Raw genomic sequence first — 19184 nt, forward strand, 5'->3', positions numbered from 1 at the left:
AATCCCAAAAAGTTAGTTTGCAGGTACAGCAGGTAATCAGGAAGGCGAATAGAATGTTGGCCTTCATTGCGAGAGGGATGGAGTACAAAAGCAGGGCGGTCCTGCTGCAACTGTACAGGGTATTGGTGAGGCCGCACCTGGAGTACTGCGTGTAGTTTTGGTCACCTTACTTAAAGAAGGATATACTAGCTTTGGAGGGGGTACAGAGACGATTCACTAGGCTGATTCCAGAGATGAGGGAGTTACCTTATGATGATAGATTGAGTAGACTGGGTCTTTACTCGTTGGAGTTCAGAAGGATGAGGGGTGATCTTATAGAAACATTTAAAATAATGAAAGGGATAGACAAGATAGAGGCAGAGAGGTTGTTTCCACTGGTCAGGGAGACTAGAACTAGGGGGCACAGCCTCAAAATACTGGGGAGCCAATTTAAAACCGAGTTGAAATGGAATTTCTTCTCCCAGAGGGTTGTGAATCTGTGGAATTCTCTGCCCAGGGAAGCAGTTGAGGCTAGCTCATTGAATGTATTCAAATCACAGATTTTTAACCAATAAGGGAATTAAGGGTTATGGGGAGCGGGCGGGTAAGTGGAGCTGAGTCCACGGCCAGATCAGCCATGATCTTGTTGAGTGGCGGAACAGGCTCGAGGGGCTAGATGGCCTACTCCTGTTCCAAATTCTTATGTTCTTATGTGATACACAAGGTATCGCAATTGTGTGGGCAGGATCCTTGGACCAGATGGTCTTTGCCTGTCCATCATTGTTTGTATGTTCTTCCCTTCCCTTCCTCGACTTCTCTGTCTCCATTTCTGGGGATAGGTTATTGACAAACCTTCACTATAAGCCCACTGATTCCCACAGCTACCTGGAATACACTTCCTCCCACCCCGCTTGCTATAAAGACTCCATTTCATTCTCCCACTTTCACCGTCTCCGTCGCATCTGTTCTGGCGATGCCACCTTCCATACTAGTGCTTCCGATACGTCTTCCTTTTTCCTCAACTGAGGGAGGGTTCCCCTCTACCATAGTTAACATGGCCCTTGACCATGTCTGTTCTATTTCCAGCACTTCTATTCTGACCCCCTCTCCTTCCTCCCAGAACCACGATAGGGTTCCCCTTGTCCTCACCTTTCACCCCACCAGTCTCCATGTTCAACAGATCATCCTCCACCATTTCTGCCACCTCCAGTGTGATGCCAGCACCAAACACATCTTCCCCTCCCCTCCCCTCTCAGCATTCCGAAGGGATCGCTCCCTCCCTGATACCCTGGTCCACTCCTCAATCACCCCCAGCACCTCCTCCCGTTCCCACGGCACCTTCCCATGCAAGCGCAGGGGAAGCAACACCTGCCCTTTTACCTCCTCCCTTCCCACTGCCCAGGGTCCCAAACACTCCCTCCAGGTGAAACAGCAATTTACTTGTACTTCTTTCAATTTAGTATACTGTATACGCTGCTGACGATGTGGTCTCCTTGACATTGGGGAGACCAAATGCAGATTGAGTGACTGCTTTATGGAACACCTCCATTCAGTCCGTAAGTGTGACCCCGAGTTTCCGGTCACTGCTCAATTTAATTCTCCGCTGAACTCCCACTCTGACCTCTCCGTCCTCGGCCTCTTATACTGCTCCAATGAAGCTTAACGTAAGCTCAAGGAACAGCACCTCATCTTTCGTTTTCAGCCTTCTGGACTCAACATCGAGTTCGACAATTTCAAACCATAACCTCTGTCCCTATTTTCTTTTTTTCTTTTTTTCTCTTTCCCACAACAGCTGGTGATAATTCATCCATCTCCATTTACACCCTATCTAGATTCATCTTTTGTTTCTTAACTTGTCTCATTACCATCTCCTTTTGCCTTGCACCATCATCCCTTTTGTCTCTTAATCTCTTCTGCCTTCCACCCTATCACACACCTTCCTTTTGTTCTTTCCTCTGCACCCCCCCCCCACCTTTCCCTGCCCCTACATTTGCTTAAAAACCTGTTACATCTCTAACTTTCTCCAGTTCTGACGAAGGGTCACAGACCTGAAACGTTAACTCTGTTTCTCTCTCCACAGATGCTGCCTGACCCGCTGAGTGTTTCTGGCATTTTCTGTTTTTATTTCAGATTCCAGCAGCCGCAGTATTCTGCTTTTGTAGTACGGATTCAGTGCCTTGTTATTGTCTTGATGGCTGCATGATCTCGTGTGAGTGCAGGCACATCTATTCCCTGCTGATTTCGGAAGGTTCCTCTACTGGCCCGGCTTATGGTCAGTGCTTTTTGTCTCTGGCTGTGTAAATAGTCCACTTTTCAGTCCTCACATTTAAAATGGGCTTTGGCTTGTGTAAGCAGACACCGGCTTACATGCTGAATTGTTGGTGGATTGAGAGCATTGGTCAACACAATGTTACCAGGAGAAAGGAAAGTGGCTGCTCTGGCTCAGCTTCTGACTCTTTTCAGGCCTCTGTCGTGACGTGCTGGGCAGAAATCAGTCAGCTGCATTGGCCATTCTATTCGTTTCCACGCATCCAGAACCAACAGCATCATCTGATAGTACTGGTGGTCTTGCCAAACTTCTTGGTACAGGAGATTGCAAACTATAGGAAAGTCTGATTTAAGATGGAATCAATGATCTATTCCCAGGTAAATGGGTGATTGGACCTGAGGAACAGATCAGCCATGTTATAATTGAATGGCGGAACAGGTTTAAGGGGCTGAATGGCTTACTCCTGTTCCTATCTTAGAACATAAGAAATAGGAGCAGGAGTAGGCCATATGGCCCCTCAAGCCTACTCCGCCTCTTTTGGAGTAACTTTAATTTTGGCTCCAAATCATCACTACAGAAAAGCAACTCAGCGTATAGATCAACTGCCAGTCATTGTTGATTAGACCGCTGTACGGATAAAAGTTCAAAGGTAACCTCTTCTTCACTATAGAGGCGTGACATAACACACCCTGTACCACTAAACAAAGCTAATTTACTTCACATTATCTATAGGATATTATGACATTCTAAGCTATAAACATGGCTATCATGAGCATAGCAACAAACCAAATTGCTTTCTGATTGAAGTACTACAATTCAGAGGAGTTATTTTCTAACTGCGCAGAGCTTGGCCACCAGTCCCGCATATTAGAAATGTGTGGCGCTCGCTAACCGTTGGACAGCTGTGCACCACGTGAGCCAGAATTTGTGATCTGCATTGCTGATGGGTACAGCTCCCATTGGTTGTGCTATAGGAACTGGCAGCAGCTACTGGTTGTGCTTATTGGGAATGGTGGCACAGTGGTTATGTTACTGGATTAGTAATCTAGAGGCCTGGACTAATAACCTGGACTAATTTCACCACGGGATGTTGGGGAAATTTAAATTCAGTTAATTAATTAAATCTGGAATAAAAAGCTAGTATCAGTAATGATAACCGTGAAGCTACTGGATTGTTGGAAAAACCCAACTGGTTCACTAATGTATTTTAGGAAAGAAATCTGCTGTCCTTACCCAGTCTGGCCTCTATGTGACTCCAGTCCCAAAGCAACGTGGTTGACTCTGAAATGCCCTTGCAAGCATGATGTAGTGTCTGATGGCTGATGTCACAGCTTCCATTGCAACACAAACAGCTTCCATCAAAGGCCTGAGTGCTGCAGTGGGAGCTCAGACTACTGCTTTGCAGGCTCAGAGTGCTGCCATCATGGCTCTGGATACTGAAGCACTGACCACACTTAATCAGCTCCGCTGGGCAGGCCACATTGTTCGCATGCCAGACACGAGACTCCCAAAGCAAGAGCTCTACTCGGAACTCCTTCTCGGCAAACGAGCCAAAGGAGGGCAGCGGAAACATTACAAGGACACCCTCAAAGCCTCCCTGATAAAGTGCAACATCCCCACTGACACCTGGGAGTCCTTGGCCCAAGACCGCCCTAAGTGGAGGAAGTGCATCCAGGAGGCCGCTGAGCTCCTCAAGTCTCGTCGTCGAGAGCATGCAGAAATCAAGCACAGGCAGCGGAAAGAGCGTGCGGCAAACCAGTCCCACCCACCCATTCCCTCAACGACTATCTGTCCCACCTGTGACAGGAACTGTGGCTCTCGTATTGGACTGTTCAGCCGCCTAAGAACTCATGCTAAGAGTGGAAGCAAGTCTTCCTCGATTCTGAGGGACTGCCTGTGAGATGATGAGGATATCGTTGTTCAAAGGGGTTTCCAGGGCATCACAGCCATCCATCAATCTGTTCTCCAATAGGTCAGTCGGATTGCTGAGGCACCGCCTCGCGAGAGTGGCACTGGCTCCATGGAACAAAAACTTGCTGTCCTCTCTCAAGATGTCAACATTCCTGTTCCCACCCCTGCCTCTTGGCCAGTGCCCTTGATGTTGCGTCTCAGCCAGCCAGCCCAGACTGAAATGGTGCAGTCTGAAGACGGGCCTTCTAGGCCCAGAGCTGCTCGAGATCATTCTGCAAGGCCATCTGCAGTCTCCTCAACTGAACTTTAGCAGTCTTCCAACACCCATCCTGCAGTCACTAGGGAAGCACCTCGTAGGAGCACTAGAATAGGCAAAGGCACGCAGCATATAGGCACTAAGGGAATGCACAAGGGTGATTACGTGTTTTATGTATGCATTATGTAATGAGTGGATTATAACATTGGACTGGAATGTGCATTTTCTAGTGTCTTTTATTTTTGGGTTGTTTTGGAAAGGGGATGATGCGATGGCTGGTGATAGAGAGAAGGTAAGGAGTGTGGGACTGTTGGTGAATGGGGGGGTGTGGTTGAGGTTACTGAATAATCTGATCATGTATAGTCAGGGTGGAAAAGGGCTGTTTAAATTGTAGCTTCCCTTCCTCTTCCTCTTCCTCCATTCCTGTTGCACTTCCACCTCTTTCTAGGCTTCTCACCTGATAGGTAGTGGCAAGGGCTGTTCCCTCATAATGGTCAGTTTGTGCAGCATGCAAGCAGCATATTACCACAAATCTTGATACCCACTCAGTTGAGTACAGCAGGGCTCCTCCAGAGCAGTCTAGGCAGTGGAAGCTTTACTTGAGGATGCCAATAATGTTCCTTATGGCAGCACGGTTCTCATTGTAGAAAGAAAGACTTGCATTTATATAGCGCCTTTCACGACCACCGAACGTCTCAAAGCGCTTTACAGCCAATGAAGTGCTTTTGAAGTGTAGTCACTGATGTAATGTAGGGAATGCGGCAGCCAATTTGTGCACAGCAAGCTCCAACAAATAACAATGTGATAATGACCAGATAATCTGTTTTTTTTGTTCTGCTGATTGAAGGATAATTATTGGCCAGGACACCAGTGATAACTGCTCTGCTATTCTTCAAAATAGTGCCCTGGGATCCTTTATGTCCATTTGAGAGAGGAGATGGGACCTCGGTTTAACGTCTCATCCAAAAGACGGCACCTCCAACAGTGCAGCACTCTCTCAGCATTGCACTGGAGTGTCAGCCTAGATTTTTTGCATTCAAGTTCCTGGAGTGGGACTATGAACCCATAGCCTTCTGACTCAAAAGTGAGTGTGTTACCCACAGAGTCACAGCTGACACTAAGCGAGCTGTGCATGTGCGCATGGGTTGTGGACTGGAGTCAGGAGCCATGTCGTCAGCAGATAGCCCTTGTCGCCCAGTAGCCAACCTTTGGTTTGCTGTGGCGGTTGAAATGCAACTAGTTCAGGGGACTGCAGCAGAATGAATGCATCATGATTGCTGCCAGGATACCAAGCATTGACCTGCATGATGCATGGCCTGTGGTCACACACCAGTTGCACATTGAGGAAGTGGAATCCCTTTTGGTTCAGATACATGACAGAGTTGACATGAGGCACTCGCACAGCAATGTGTGTGCAGTCAATGGCATCCTGCACCAAGGGGAAGCCTGAACTCCATGTAAACCCTCGTGCTTGCCTCAGTGACTTCACTTGTGCAGCAGTGCATTGCAAACTGTGAGATGTTGCTTATATCTCCAGCAGCAGCCTGGAAGAAGACTGACGCATAAAAGTTAATCACCACGATCAGCACAGGCAATGCTGTCCTTGCCCTACTATGAGGTTGCAGTTGTACCTGCAGCAGTTGGCAGATTTCGGTCACAACCTCTTTTGTGAAGTGAAGACATCACATGTATTGGTCCTCACTGAAGTTGAGGTAAGAGCATTGCTCCCTGAAAAACCTCGGTAGATATGGCCTCCTGCTGAGAACCCTTCTCTCCCTCCTCCTCCTCCTCCTCCCTCTTCGAGCAGCTTGTCCTGCTCTCCGTGGCCTCTTGTCATTCTCCCAGTCATGTTCAATTCCCAGAAGAAGGCCTATCTCACCACCCATGTCTGGAAGCAACTTGTCTCAGCACAATATTTTAAATGAACAAAAAACTACTTCAAGACCAGCCAGACCACTCCCTGTAGAGCATTCAAACTTTAGCCAAATATCAGAAAGCTCCAAAAACACGTACAATTGCACCAGCAGCAGCCGGAAGAAGTAATCCAGCAACTAACGTGTAAATAGTTTATAGTTTATGATCCCTTTAAATAGCGCTGGTGAGGGGGTCCCTCAATCCGTTTAACATTGTGTTAGGCTGTATGAGGTTAAGACAATGCATTGGTTGGAGTATGGAGTTTGGAAAAAGCAGCACAGCTGTCAAATCAGCATTGGATAATGCCTTGCATCATCATCTCACTGCTCCACATGCTGCCGGCGATCGTGAGGCACACGCGCAAATTGCTTTACCAAGATGGCTTCCTGCGCACTTCCCGTCGGACGTGTGCATGCGCATCTCGGACTCCATTTTCAATCCTCATATTGCCGCGAAGCGCCTAAAAAACAGACACCATTCGGCCCAATTTAGCCCCATACTGTTGATTCCTCCATACACTATTTATCACGGCAATTTTCCAAGGGTTCTATCTTAGCAAATCAATAAGCTATTTAGTTTAAATAGGCGAACAACTTCACTAGAACAGCACGTAGGAAATTTAACATGGGCGTGCCACCCAATGTGCTAAAAAATAGAAGCCAATAAGTTTCTGCGCTAGTTTCTGGGGCAGATCGGTAGCCGGAGCGGTTCTTCCACCTGCACTATGTATGTGCCTCTGCAACCATCCCAGATCTCGGATTTGGCAATTCACTTAAGCAGGTATCCATTCTGTGATTATGCACATGGAAGGGATGGACAAAAGAAGCACTCACCCTCATCTCTGGCTAAAAAAAATAAGGTGAAGCTCCAAATCTCAGCCTTGCCCACTCCGAGGGCTGCACCGATGCACCCTCACAGTCTAGGATGTTTAGTCCTGGAGTACAGTTGAATTTGAACCCTAGTTGGTCTGCACATCCCTCGTCCTCCCTGCATCCTCGCCGTGTTGAAATCAAGACTCGTCACACCATCTTCTGCTCTGAAACATTCTTTCCTAGAACCTCAAAACTGGACCTGACCTCCCTTCCTTCTTCAGTCCGATCTTTCTCCTACAGTCTATAGGCTTTGAAACCCCAAGTATAGAGTCACTACTTCTTGGCTTACCTCATCTTTTATCCCATTCTTTTCAATTTTCATGGTGTTCTGCAATATGGGCCATGGCCCTTTCCTTAGGTTTCTCAATAAGAAGAATTAATCTCTTTAATCTGATGATAAATTAAAAAAGGAAATGGAGGCACTGGAGAGGGTGCAGAGAAGATTTACAAGGATGATACCAGAAATGCGAGAGTATACCTATCAGGAAAGGATGAACAGGCTGGGTCTCTTTTCTCTTGAACAGAGAAGGTTGAGGGATGACCTAATAGAGGTCTTTAAAATTATGAAAGGTTTTGATAGAGTAGATACAGAAAGAATGTTTCCACTTTGTGGGAAGAGCATAACTAGAGGCCATCAATATAAGATAGTCACCAAGAAATCAAATAGGGAATTCCGAAGAAACCTCTTTACCCAGAGAGTGGCGAGAATGTGGAACTCACTACCACAGAGAGTGGTTGAAGCAAATAGTATGGGTGCATTTAAGGGGCAGTTAGATAAGCATATGAGGGAGAAGGGAACAGAGGATTATGCTGATGGGGTTAGATGAGGAAAGTTGGAGGAGTCTCAAGTGGAGCATAAGCACTGGCATGGACCGGTTGGGCCAAAAGGCCTGTTTTGATGCTGTATGTCCGACGTAATCCTGTGTGCAGATTGACTACAGTTGCAGCCCCTTCTGATAGGGATGAATGATCAATCAACTCTAGTTTGATGTGCTGATTCAAATGTCTTCTGTTTATCGTGATGCAGATTAGTCTACATCGCTGATAGATCTGGCATGTCTCTTTGAAGAATCTCCTTGTACACAAAGTGTGGGGGCATCCACTTTGGATCCAAGTTAGACAAATCAGGATATTTCCTTAATGGTGAAATACTAGGAGCTGTAGAGAAGCAAAGATTTATGTGTCTATGTACACAAATCACTGATTGTGTACAGGTACAAAATGCAATTAAAAAGGCTAATGGAATGTTGCTCTTTATCTGAAGGGGTCTGGAATACAATGGGCAGAAAGTTATGCTTCAGTTGTACAGAGCCTTGTCGAGACCCCATCTGGAGGACTACATTCAGTTTTGGGCACCACATCTTAGGGAGGACATATTGGTCTTGGATAATGTACAGCGTAGATTCACCAGAATTATACCAGGGCTTAAATAGTTAAATTATGAGGACAAGTTGCATAAACGTGACTTGTATTCCCTTGAGTTTAGATTGTTGAGGGGTGATCTAATCAAGGCGTTTAAAATGATAAAGGTATTCACGAAGATAGTTACAGTGAAACTATTTCCTCTGGTTGGGGAACCCAGAACAAGGAGCCATAGGGGGCGAAATTCCCCTGCTCCCCTTTTGGGGGCGATAACCGAGTCGGGGCAGGATATTCTGCGTCTAGTAACCGCCCCTCACAAGAAGTGGAAGGCAATGTCGCACGCTCCACTTCCGGGAACGCTACCCGGACACATTCGTCAGTGCTACGCGGCGTAACGCTGACATGTTTCAATGCCCTTCCCCTTCCGTTAAAGGGGAGGAGCGCTGCGCACTGCCGGGCCTCTGATGGGTCACCAAGGCGGCGTGGTGCCGAGATCGCAGCCCGTCACCCAAACAGAGTGTTGGCCTGCACGATGGCAGCCCGGACCTCGCCACAGTAAAGAAGAACAGGCCGACTGGTGAGTCAGTCAAACATTCAAACGCTCCCCACCCCCCCTTTAATTTCCATCCCGCGAGCGGGTGTCGGCCCGGTTCACGACTCACGAAGCTGGACCTGACAGCGCTCGCTACAGCCTCGCGGAGCGCTGGATAATTTCCACCACGGGGCGGAAAGGGGTCGCCGCGCAGCGCTAAGGGGCCGGTGCACATGGCGATGACGTCATTGCCGGTTACATGGCGGCCCGGGGCGCTACCGGTGGGAAGCGGCGCTAACATGTCAGCGCCTCCGGTAACTCCCATGCAATTTCACGGGAGCCAGTAGCGCCCCCACCCTCCGGTGCAAAACAGGGCAATTTCGGACCCATAATCTTAAGGTTATGGCTAGGCCAGTTAGGAGTGAAATCGGGATGCTTTTCTTTCACACAAAGGGGTACAGAAATCTGAGAAGCCATAGATGTTTGGCTCAATTGAAATTTTCAAGACTGATGTTGATAGATTTTTGTTGTGTTCGGGTATTAAAGGACATGGATCAAAAGCAGGCAATTGGAGTTGAGGTACAGATCAGCTATGACTTAATAGAATGATGGAACAGGCTCGAGGGGCTGAATGGCCGACCCTGTACCTACGCATATAATTAAACCTGAAGAATGCACAATGCGAAATAGAAATATCATGACAGAGGGAAAGCCAAGTTTGGTTCATGACTTTTCATATCTAAAGTTTCAATAACCAAGCAAGATAACAGATAATCTGACTGTTTTGAATTAACAAACTGTTATTTTCTGGTTGTCACAAAATCCAATTAAGGTAACTTAGCAAGTCGGATAAATCGTGCCCTTTGAGGTTCTTAGAGAAGGTTGGGTTGACTATTCTAATTGAAAAACCATTCCTGATATTTTTGCTTGATCATCTAAAAAAACACGTTAGCCTTGTCTTTAAAGACAGACTTTAATTTCATTTAAGTGTTACTTATAAAAGAGCCAATATAACATTCAGACAAAATGACTCTCTTTATAATCTATTTGCCTCTACAGCTTCTAGCAAGCTGACTTATCTCAGGAAAGTGCTTCCAAATAGCTGCTTGATTAAAGACAGCAAAACCTGATCCTGTGAAATGGTTTCCATTTTAAACCCTAAATTGCTGATATAAGGACTTCCAAATTTTATGCAATTTATCATTAATATTAAAACAATTAAACTAATTATTTGACTTTCTGCTGCAATAAAAGTTAACCTCTGTGCTCCTCCGATGATATGAATCATTTTCTGCAGGTTGTGTTGAGTGATACACACTGGTAGTTTGTGAGGCCCACTGAATTATAGTCCATTATTATTATTAAGTAATTATTCTGTACTTTTCCATGACTTTCATATCCTGTCTTAATCTTCCCTGTGGAGGGGATTTGAAACAGATCCAAGGATAGCCAGTGTGTAATATCAATTTTGGCATAACGCCCAGAGCAATGAACTTGCCTTTTAAATCTAGAAATGCCTGAGAAAGATATAATCAGGTGTAAGACAGCCTAATGCTGAAGTGTGGTGGGGCACCCAGTGACCGATTGTTGTCCATGAGAAGAATTCCATTGTTGAAAGTAGATGAAAAGCCCGATGGTGCGAATAAACATAATTCATTTTATTGCAATGTTCCTTTGACTTTTGCACCAAATTAACGGCCTGCTCCTGTTTTCTATCTCCCTAAGTGGACACGGTCACTGTCATCATTTGGTCACTGCAGTTTAGTGCTAACATTGTTTCCTGAGTAACAATGCATTAAAATCTCCCTTTGGTCATAGATGAAGATAATGATTGGCTCAGAACTCCATTGGAACCTCCATTAATCTCTCAGCCCGGATTAATAAAAGTCTTCGGGAGCGAAATTCAGTAAACAGCCGCGAGGCGGGAGTCCCTGCGCCAGGAGCGGAAGTCCCGCCCCGCGAGCTATGTTGAGCTTACCGCTCCCAAAAATATTGCGCTTCAGTTCCTCCCGGGGTGGAACCGGGGCGCGAAGGTACGCGACGTTTCCAGTGCTGCGCGATGGGTGGGTAGACAGGGCCCGCCCCTTCCATTAAAGGGGAGGGGCCAAGCTGCCGACTCTGCGGACGGGAAACGGGGCCATCACTGGACCATCAGGGAGCGGGGTGCCGTAGCCGCAGCTCGGCACACAAGCAGAGTGCCGGGCTGCGAGATAGCGGTACGCACCCCACAAAGCTGTCACGGGCATCAAGGGGTGCGTACCGGGGCTGTAGGTCTAGGTTGTGGTCATCACCGGTGAAGCAGCTCAGAGCGCTACTGGTCGGAGCGGGCGCTACCAGTTACCGCCACCATTAAACTCCCGTGGAGTTTCATCGGAGTCGGTGCACTCCGTTAGCATCCCCCCGGGTCACTGACAGGAGACACAAATGACCCGAATTATTCCCCCCTACATTTATTGCTGTAATCCTCTGAAAATAAACATGGAATTAGTACAATATCCACAGTCCTATTGTATGGGATGTTGGACTAAAATATAAAACGTGAGATCTGTACAGGTAGACTGGGGGTAAATGAATGAGCAAGTTTGACAGCCGAAGGGCCATTTCTCACTCTCTGCTTTCCCTTTGTCAAGTTTATGGGCTCAATTTTCCTTAAAGCTTTTTTTTGGCGTACTTGAAGAGTTCCGCCCGTTTTTTGGAGGCCCAAGTACGGCAATAAAATATTCTAAGTTTCCCCGTTGGATTTCTTCATTTTGGCGCAGCCTAACCTGTCCTTTAGTTTTGGGGGTGGAGCCTTGATCTGCGCCAAAACATCTGGGTTGTCACGGTAACCAGGGACACAATGCGAGCTGAGGCTGGAGAGTGAAATATACAGCCAGCTCGCAACACATTAAATCACATTGCATCAACTTAAAAACACGTTTAAATATATATTGCAGCAACTTACCTCCAATTATTAAAGTTCCACCCCCCCCCCCTCATACCAGTGCTGATCCCCGCCCCCTATCCTAGGCCGAATGGCCTCCTCCCTCCCGGTCCCCGCACCTAACTACACCTGAAAGGTTTCCCCCACACCCTCTCTCTACCCCCCTCTCTCTTTCCCCCCCTCTCCGCCACCACTCTCTCCCCCTCTCTCTTACCTTTCCTGCTGCTGTTGTCCGGACATCTGCTGCAGTTACCTGCGCCGATTTCCTTACCTACGCCGATTTCCTTACCTGCGCCGATTTCCTTACCTACGCCGATTTCCTTACCTGCGCCGATTTCCTTACCTACGCCGATTTCCTTACCTGCGCCGATTTCCTTACCTACGCCGATTTCCTTACCTGCGCCGATTTCTTTAACTCTCCAGAAGGTTTTTCTGCAGAGGCCACATACGCTGGCCTAAGCAGAACCGGAGTAACTCTCAGCTGGCCAAACTTCCCTAAATGGCCAGAATTGGCGAGGGTGGCAAGTTACACCCCCTTTGGCTGAAAACAAACTAACCTAAAAAAATCGTAACTAACTGAGTTACACTGGTGCTAATTGATTGGGGATACTATGGTTTTTTAACAGGCCAAAAAAACCGGCCTGCTCCAAAAAAATGGCGCACATCACTGGGGAAAGTTGAGCACAATGTATTGGTGTAGACTATCGATGTAGATCTAAATGATGAGGCCACAAAACAACTTGGCTGCTATTGTTTATTATCCTGATCCTTCACATTTTCTCCCATCTTTTCCTGAAGGTGCTGGTTAGTGTTAGGGTGCAGTTCCACAGGTATTGAGAGAATCCAGTACCTCATCAAGAGCCACTTATGTGTGAGCCTAAGTAATGAATCAACAGCTATATATTCTGAGTAGGAGGGATAAACAGCCATCAGCATCAGCCTAGGTCATTGTTGCTACCTGCCATTTCCAGCAATTAGGATTGGCAATTATTGGATAATAATTAGGAGTGGGAATCCTGGATAATTCCCTCCCAGCCCGGATACACTGGGATTAAAATTTGATTTTGGTATTAGCGTAAAACAGGCGATTGCGAATCAGCAGATCGTTTTAAACTCCGTTCGATTTCCTTTTCCACACTCACCCCATCCGATTTCCTTTTCCACACTCACCCTATCCGATTTCCATTTCCACGCTTTTAACGGAACAGAAAATTGAGCAGGGTGTCAGGGCTGCTTCACTATTGCCCGTTTTTGCCCTACACCTGACATCGATTTTCATCCCTCCCTGAGACCGATTGTCACACCTAGGTTGCTACTCTGTTTCAGATCAGCGAATTCAGCACAGATCAGAGACTGAATGTGGGATTTATTTTTGGTCCGTGTTTGGCTCAGTTTCACACTGGGCAGTGAAACATTTTTATTTCAAAACAAACATCACACAAAGCATTACAAATAGCTCACAGTGAGCTTTAAGACATTAAGTCAATTTTGCAGTGAGTAGAGCTGTAAGATTAAATTGCTGCTTCAAACTCTCTGCCAGAAACTGCTGTATTTATTTTATTTTAGAAAGGAAGTCTTGCAATTATATAGCACCTTCTCGTGTAATCAAGCATCCCAAAGCACTTCACGCATTGGGGCTGAAATTCAGGGTCCAGGTCAGGCCCGTTACCGCCATTTTGCGGCGGAATCGAGTGGCCACCACGTTGCAGTCTATTGGCCGCCATGATCCAAATTCACCTCGGGGATTTTTCGGGTGGTCCGCACTTCCGACCCGCTGCTGTCGACCACCACAAACACGTCATCAAAGCGCGCACCGCCGCTCTCCTGCACCTCCATCCTAACCCCGCAAAATATACCCGAAAAAAATTGACAATCCGCCGCGCGGTGCCCCCGACAGCTTTCTCTGTATTGTGTGTGTGTGAGCCCCGGCAGCGTGGCAGCACTTCAAGGGACGGGTGCACTGCCGTGGCCGCCATGTTTTTTTTGCCGTGTTTTTTTTGCAGGGCTCTGTCCCGCCCCACACTTCCGCCCCTCACCAGCACTTACCGCCACACTTCCGCCCCTCACCAGCACTTACCGCCACACTTACGCCCCTCACCAGCACTTACCGCCACACTTCCGCCCCTGTTATGACCGGCTTCCGGACCGTTCTGTAAAAAATGGCAAAGAGGAGATAATCGATCGAGAGCCCGCTTCTTCGCACCCGACGGTAAAAACATCAAAAAAAGGTAAGTGCGCCAGCTTTCTTGCGGGCCTGAATTTCAGCCCCATTGTATTGCTGTTCGATCCCAATGACTGACATTCTTTTTAATTTATTCGTTCATGGGGTGTGGGCATTTCCGACAAGACCAGCATTTATTGTCCATCCCTAATTGCCCTTGAACCGTTGTTCTTTGTCAGGGTTTGGTACAATGGAGTGGCTCGCTCCATGGCTCAGGCCATTTCAGAGGGCAATAAAGAGTCAACCCCATTGCCGTGGGTCTGGAGTCACATAAGGCCAGACCAGGGAAGGACAGCAGATTTCCTTTCCTCAAGGTCATTAGTGAACCAGATAGGTTTTTATGGCAATCTGGTAGTTTCATGGTCACCATTATTGATACTAGCTTTTTATTTCAGTTTAATTTAATTAACCAAAATTTCCCAGCTGCCGTGATGGGATTTGAACTCACGTCCCTGGATTATAACATAACCACTATGCTACTGTAACATAACCACTATGCTACTGTTCACTGAGGAAGTGCGAGGCGGAGGCAGCAGTAGGAGCGTGCAGCAAACCAGCCCTACCGACCCCTTCCCTCAACGAATGTCTGTCCCACCTGTAACAGGGTCTGTGGCTCTCGTATCGGACTGTTCAGCCATCAAAGAACTCACTTTGGGAGTGGAAGCAAGTCCTCCTCGATACCGAGGGGCTGCCTATGATGGTGGATCCTACCAAATTACTGGATAGCTTCTTCTTTCCGTATCTATACTGGAAAAGGAAGAGCAGTGTTTATGCAGAGATGTTGTAGAGCACTTTGTTTGTAGAATTGAAAATAGATTAGTCTGCTTGGCTCATTTGCCAGCACTCTCAACTCTGAGTTAGGTCATGGGTCCAAGGCCCACAGCGCAACGTAAGCACATAATCTAGACTGGAGAAGTGCTGCATTGTTGGAATGGATTAGAAGTTAAACTTCGATGCTCTTGATTATTCAAGTGGATATTAAAGATTCGTGGCATTGTTTTCAGAGTGGGGATGGTGATGATTGGGGGGAGCGGCAGGTGTCCCCTGGCCAACATTCCTCCCTCAGCCAGAACTAGGAAACAACGGTTTAACTGCTCACTCATCCCAAGCTGTTTGTGGGATCTTGCTGTACACAATAAGGCTGCTGCACTCGCCTACATACCAGCAGTAAGTGCACCTCAATGTCATTCTTTGGCTGTGAAGAGCTTTCTGATGTTTCTGAGAGACACGAAAGTCAAGTGTTTCTTACTAAGTGGAAAGGTGCTGCATCACACAGATAGAAATCCAAAAATTAGCTTACATTGTGTGAGGGCCATGTTAGTGCCACCAGCTGCCAAACCACCGTGCAGCCCGCTGTACACCGAATGGAAAGCTGCCGAGACTTGCTAAGACCAGGAGCCCAGAAACCTGATATAAAGCTGTTTTAAATCCAGCTGCGCAAAACCCGTGCTCCAGCAACAAGGCAGTCCTTGTGCAACAGAGAACCGGTTTTCGATTCAATCCCCTGCTTGTGCCTAGCTGCCTGGATTCAGCTAGGACATAACCGTGGAGCTGCCGTCTTCCTCAGCAGCTCTAGAATAAGGAAGGGGGGTAAAGATCTGGGTAAAAAGTACCTGCTCCTGATCACTGTTCAGTGACTCCTGCCGGGCAGTGCATATGTGCGTGCGAGTCGGGCAAGGAAACGTCAGACTCGGAGATACTCCGGCATGTTGGAATAGATTGACAACACTCATTACCTAGGATCTCCCATGAACAGCGACCCAGCATTGAAGCACTGACCATACTTGACCGGCTCCGCTGGGCAGGCTGCATTGTTTGCATGCCAGACACGAGACTCCCAAAGCAAGCGCTCTACTCGGAACTCCTTCATGGCAAACGAGCCAAAGGTGGGCAGAGGAAACGTTACAAGAACACCCTCGAAGCCTCCCTGATAAAGTGCAACCTCCCCACCGACACCTGGGAGTCCCTGGCCAAAGACCGTCCTAAGTGGAGGAAGCGCATCCGGGAGGGCGCTGAGCACCTTGAGTCTCATCGCCGAGAGCATGCAGAAATCAAGTGCAGGCAGCAGAAGGAGTGTGCGGCAAACCAGTCCCCCCACCTCTACCCTCAACGACTATCTGTCCCATCTGTGACAGAGACTGTGGTTCTCGGATTGGACTGTTCAGCCACCTAAGAACTCATAAGAACATAAGAAATAAGAACAGGAGTAGGCCATACGGCCCCTCGAGCCTGCTCCACCATTCAATAAAATCATGGCTTTTCTGATCATGGACTCAGCTCCACTTCCCTGCCCACTCCCCATAACCCCTTATCCCTTTAAGAGTGGAAGCAAGTCTTGCTCGATTCTGAGGGACTGCCTATGACGATGATGATGATGATGATGGGCAAGGTACAAGAAGCGCTATCAAATGCCGCTGAACTGTACCCCAACAAGAGTCCGCAGTGTCATCTTTGTTGAAAACGGATAAGCAAAAGGAATTATCTTTTCATAAGATTAGCTCTATACATGGATATCTGTTAACTCAGTGGATAGCACTCTCGCCTCTGAGTCAGAAGCATGTGGGTTCAAGATACGCCCCAGAGATTTGAGCACCTCATCTAGGCTGACTCTTCAGTGCTTTGGGTGAGCTGCATGGTCGGAGTTACCGTCTTTTGGACGAGATGTTCAATCGAGGCCCCGTCTGCCCTCTCAGGTGGACAAGAAAGATCTCATGGCGCTATCCATAGAAGTGAAGGGGATTTCTCCTTGCTGTCCTGACCATCATTTATCCATTAACCAGCATCACTAAAACAGATGATCAGGTAAGTTATCTCATTGCTGTTTGTGGGATCCTGCTGTGCGCAAATTGGATGCTGCATTTGCCCTTTACAACAGTGACTACACTTCAAAAATTACTTAATTGGCTGTGAAACATTTGAATGTCCTTCAGACATTACATGATTGCAGACAGATCAGTATGCCGGAGTATCCAATGCCATGTTCTGACAGGCACCATTGCTAGTACACTATGTGTCACTGCCATTAGGCCTTCATGTCGTACGGTTATCAGGAATAACCTTAACACTCCTGAGCTCTGTAACACTGTGCTGTGCTTGGGTTTCTCATTAACATGAAATACTAACTGCCGAGATAACTCCACCAATCAAGTGCACGGACTAAGGCTTGTGTGACCCCGCTTATGACTTTGTCATTCCTGCATTATGAGGTTTTCTGCTCTCCCGAGGGGACCTGCACGTCCCACTGTTCCACACTGTTTATCCCCTATTTACAGAGCAAAGCAGGTGATGTCATTGTTATTCAGCTGCGAAGTCTAGGTAACATTAGACAACACATCTAGCCACATGAGAATCTTACAGTCCATTTAAAAGGCAGAACTGCTTCTACCTGGAGTGCTGCTGCTATATGTGTTGGCTCACCTTGATTACAATCCGGAGTATTAGTAAGAGGGGTGTGGGTGATTGCGTTTGCACAAACCTTGGCTCAGTGGGTAGCACTCTCGCTTCTGAGTCAGAAGTTGTGGGTTCATGTCCCACTCCAGAGACTTGAGCACAAAAATCTAGGCTGAAGGACTGCTGCTCTGTCGGAGGTGCCATTTTTCAGATGAGGCATTAAACCGAGGCCCTGTCTATCCTCTCAGGGGATGTAAAATATCCCCTGGTTTAGTTTCAAAGAAGAGCAACCTAGTGTCCTGGCCAATTTTTAATCTTCAACCAACATCACAAAAAAAAATATTATCTGGTCATTATCGCATTTCTGTTTGTGGGAGCTTGCTGTGCACAAATTGTCTGCCGTGTTTCCTACATTATAACAGTGACTACAAAAGTATTTCATTAGCTTTGGGACGTCCAGCTGGTGACAATTGCTTTTAGTGTAGGCCTCTTGGGTCTGGTTTTATGCTGCCAATTCTGGGCACAGGCCACTGCTATAGAGTTGACAACTCTGGTTTGACTTATTCCAGGAGACTTCATCATTTGACCTCCCTCCCCCGCCGCGCTCCCGCCATTGGTCACCTGACACATCTGTAATGTATTTGCTTCATGGGTTCTTTGCTTAAGAATTCATAGCAACACATTGCTATTAAGAATGAGTTGGTTTATTAGCAAACGTTTAAAATTCTGACGGGTTTAGACAGGTTAGATGCAGAAAGAATGTTCCCAATGTTGGGGAAGTCCAGAACCAGGGGTCACAGTCTGAGGATAAGGGGTAAGCCATTTAGGACCGAGATGAGGAGAAACTTCTTCACCCAGAGAGTGGTGAACCTGTGGAATTCTCTACCACAGAAAGTAGTTGAGGCCAATTCACTAAATATATTCAAAAGGGAGTTAGATGAAGTCCTTACTACTCGGGGGATCAAGGGTTATGGCGAGAAAGCAGGAAGGGGGTACTGAAGTTTCATGTTCAGCCATGAACTCATTGAATGGCGGTGCAGGCTAGAAGGGCTGAATGGCCTGCTCCTGCACCTATTTTCTATGTTTTTCTATGTTTAATCACACTACACATTACTAGTTCACCCACCAGGCTCACAACCACCTGCCTCATCGTGGATCCCCTGAACCAAACTGGCTGGGGTTTTATTGAGTGTTGTGAACATCACATGACTGGCTAAGCCACTCACAATGCAACAGCTCAACCAACCTGTGAGCATCCTCACAGGTGCACACATCACAACATCCATCCCCGTGGCATTCCACCTTCCTGCACCAATTAGAAAGCAAATAGACTCTTCGTTACTCAATTGAAAGATTCCTGAATGTCAAGTCAAACTGCCTTTTCCCCAATCCAATATTTTGATAATTAATAACCAAAAATGTTCAAAGCAAATGGGGGAAAAAAAACATAATTTTAAAATATCCTTATGGTTTGTCTCATGCCTTGCCTCCAGCAGTGTCTGGGAGATTAACCTTTAATTCCTTCAACTCCCACCCTGCCGTTTCAGGTCAGGTG

The sequence above is a fragment of the Pristiophorus japonicus genome, chromosome 17, assembly GCF_044704955.1.
Source record: "Pristiophorus japonicus isolate sPriJap1 chromosome 17, sPriJap1.hap1, whole genome shotgun sequence".
Taxonomy (NCBI): Eukaryota; Metazoa; Chordata; class Chondrichthyes; family Pristiophoridae; genus Pristiophorus; species Pristiophorus japonicus.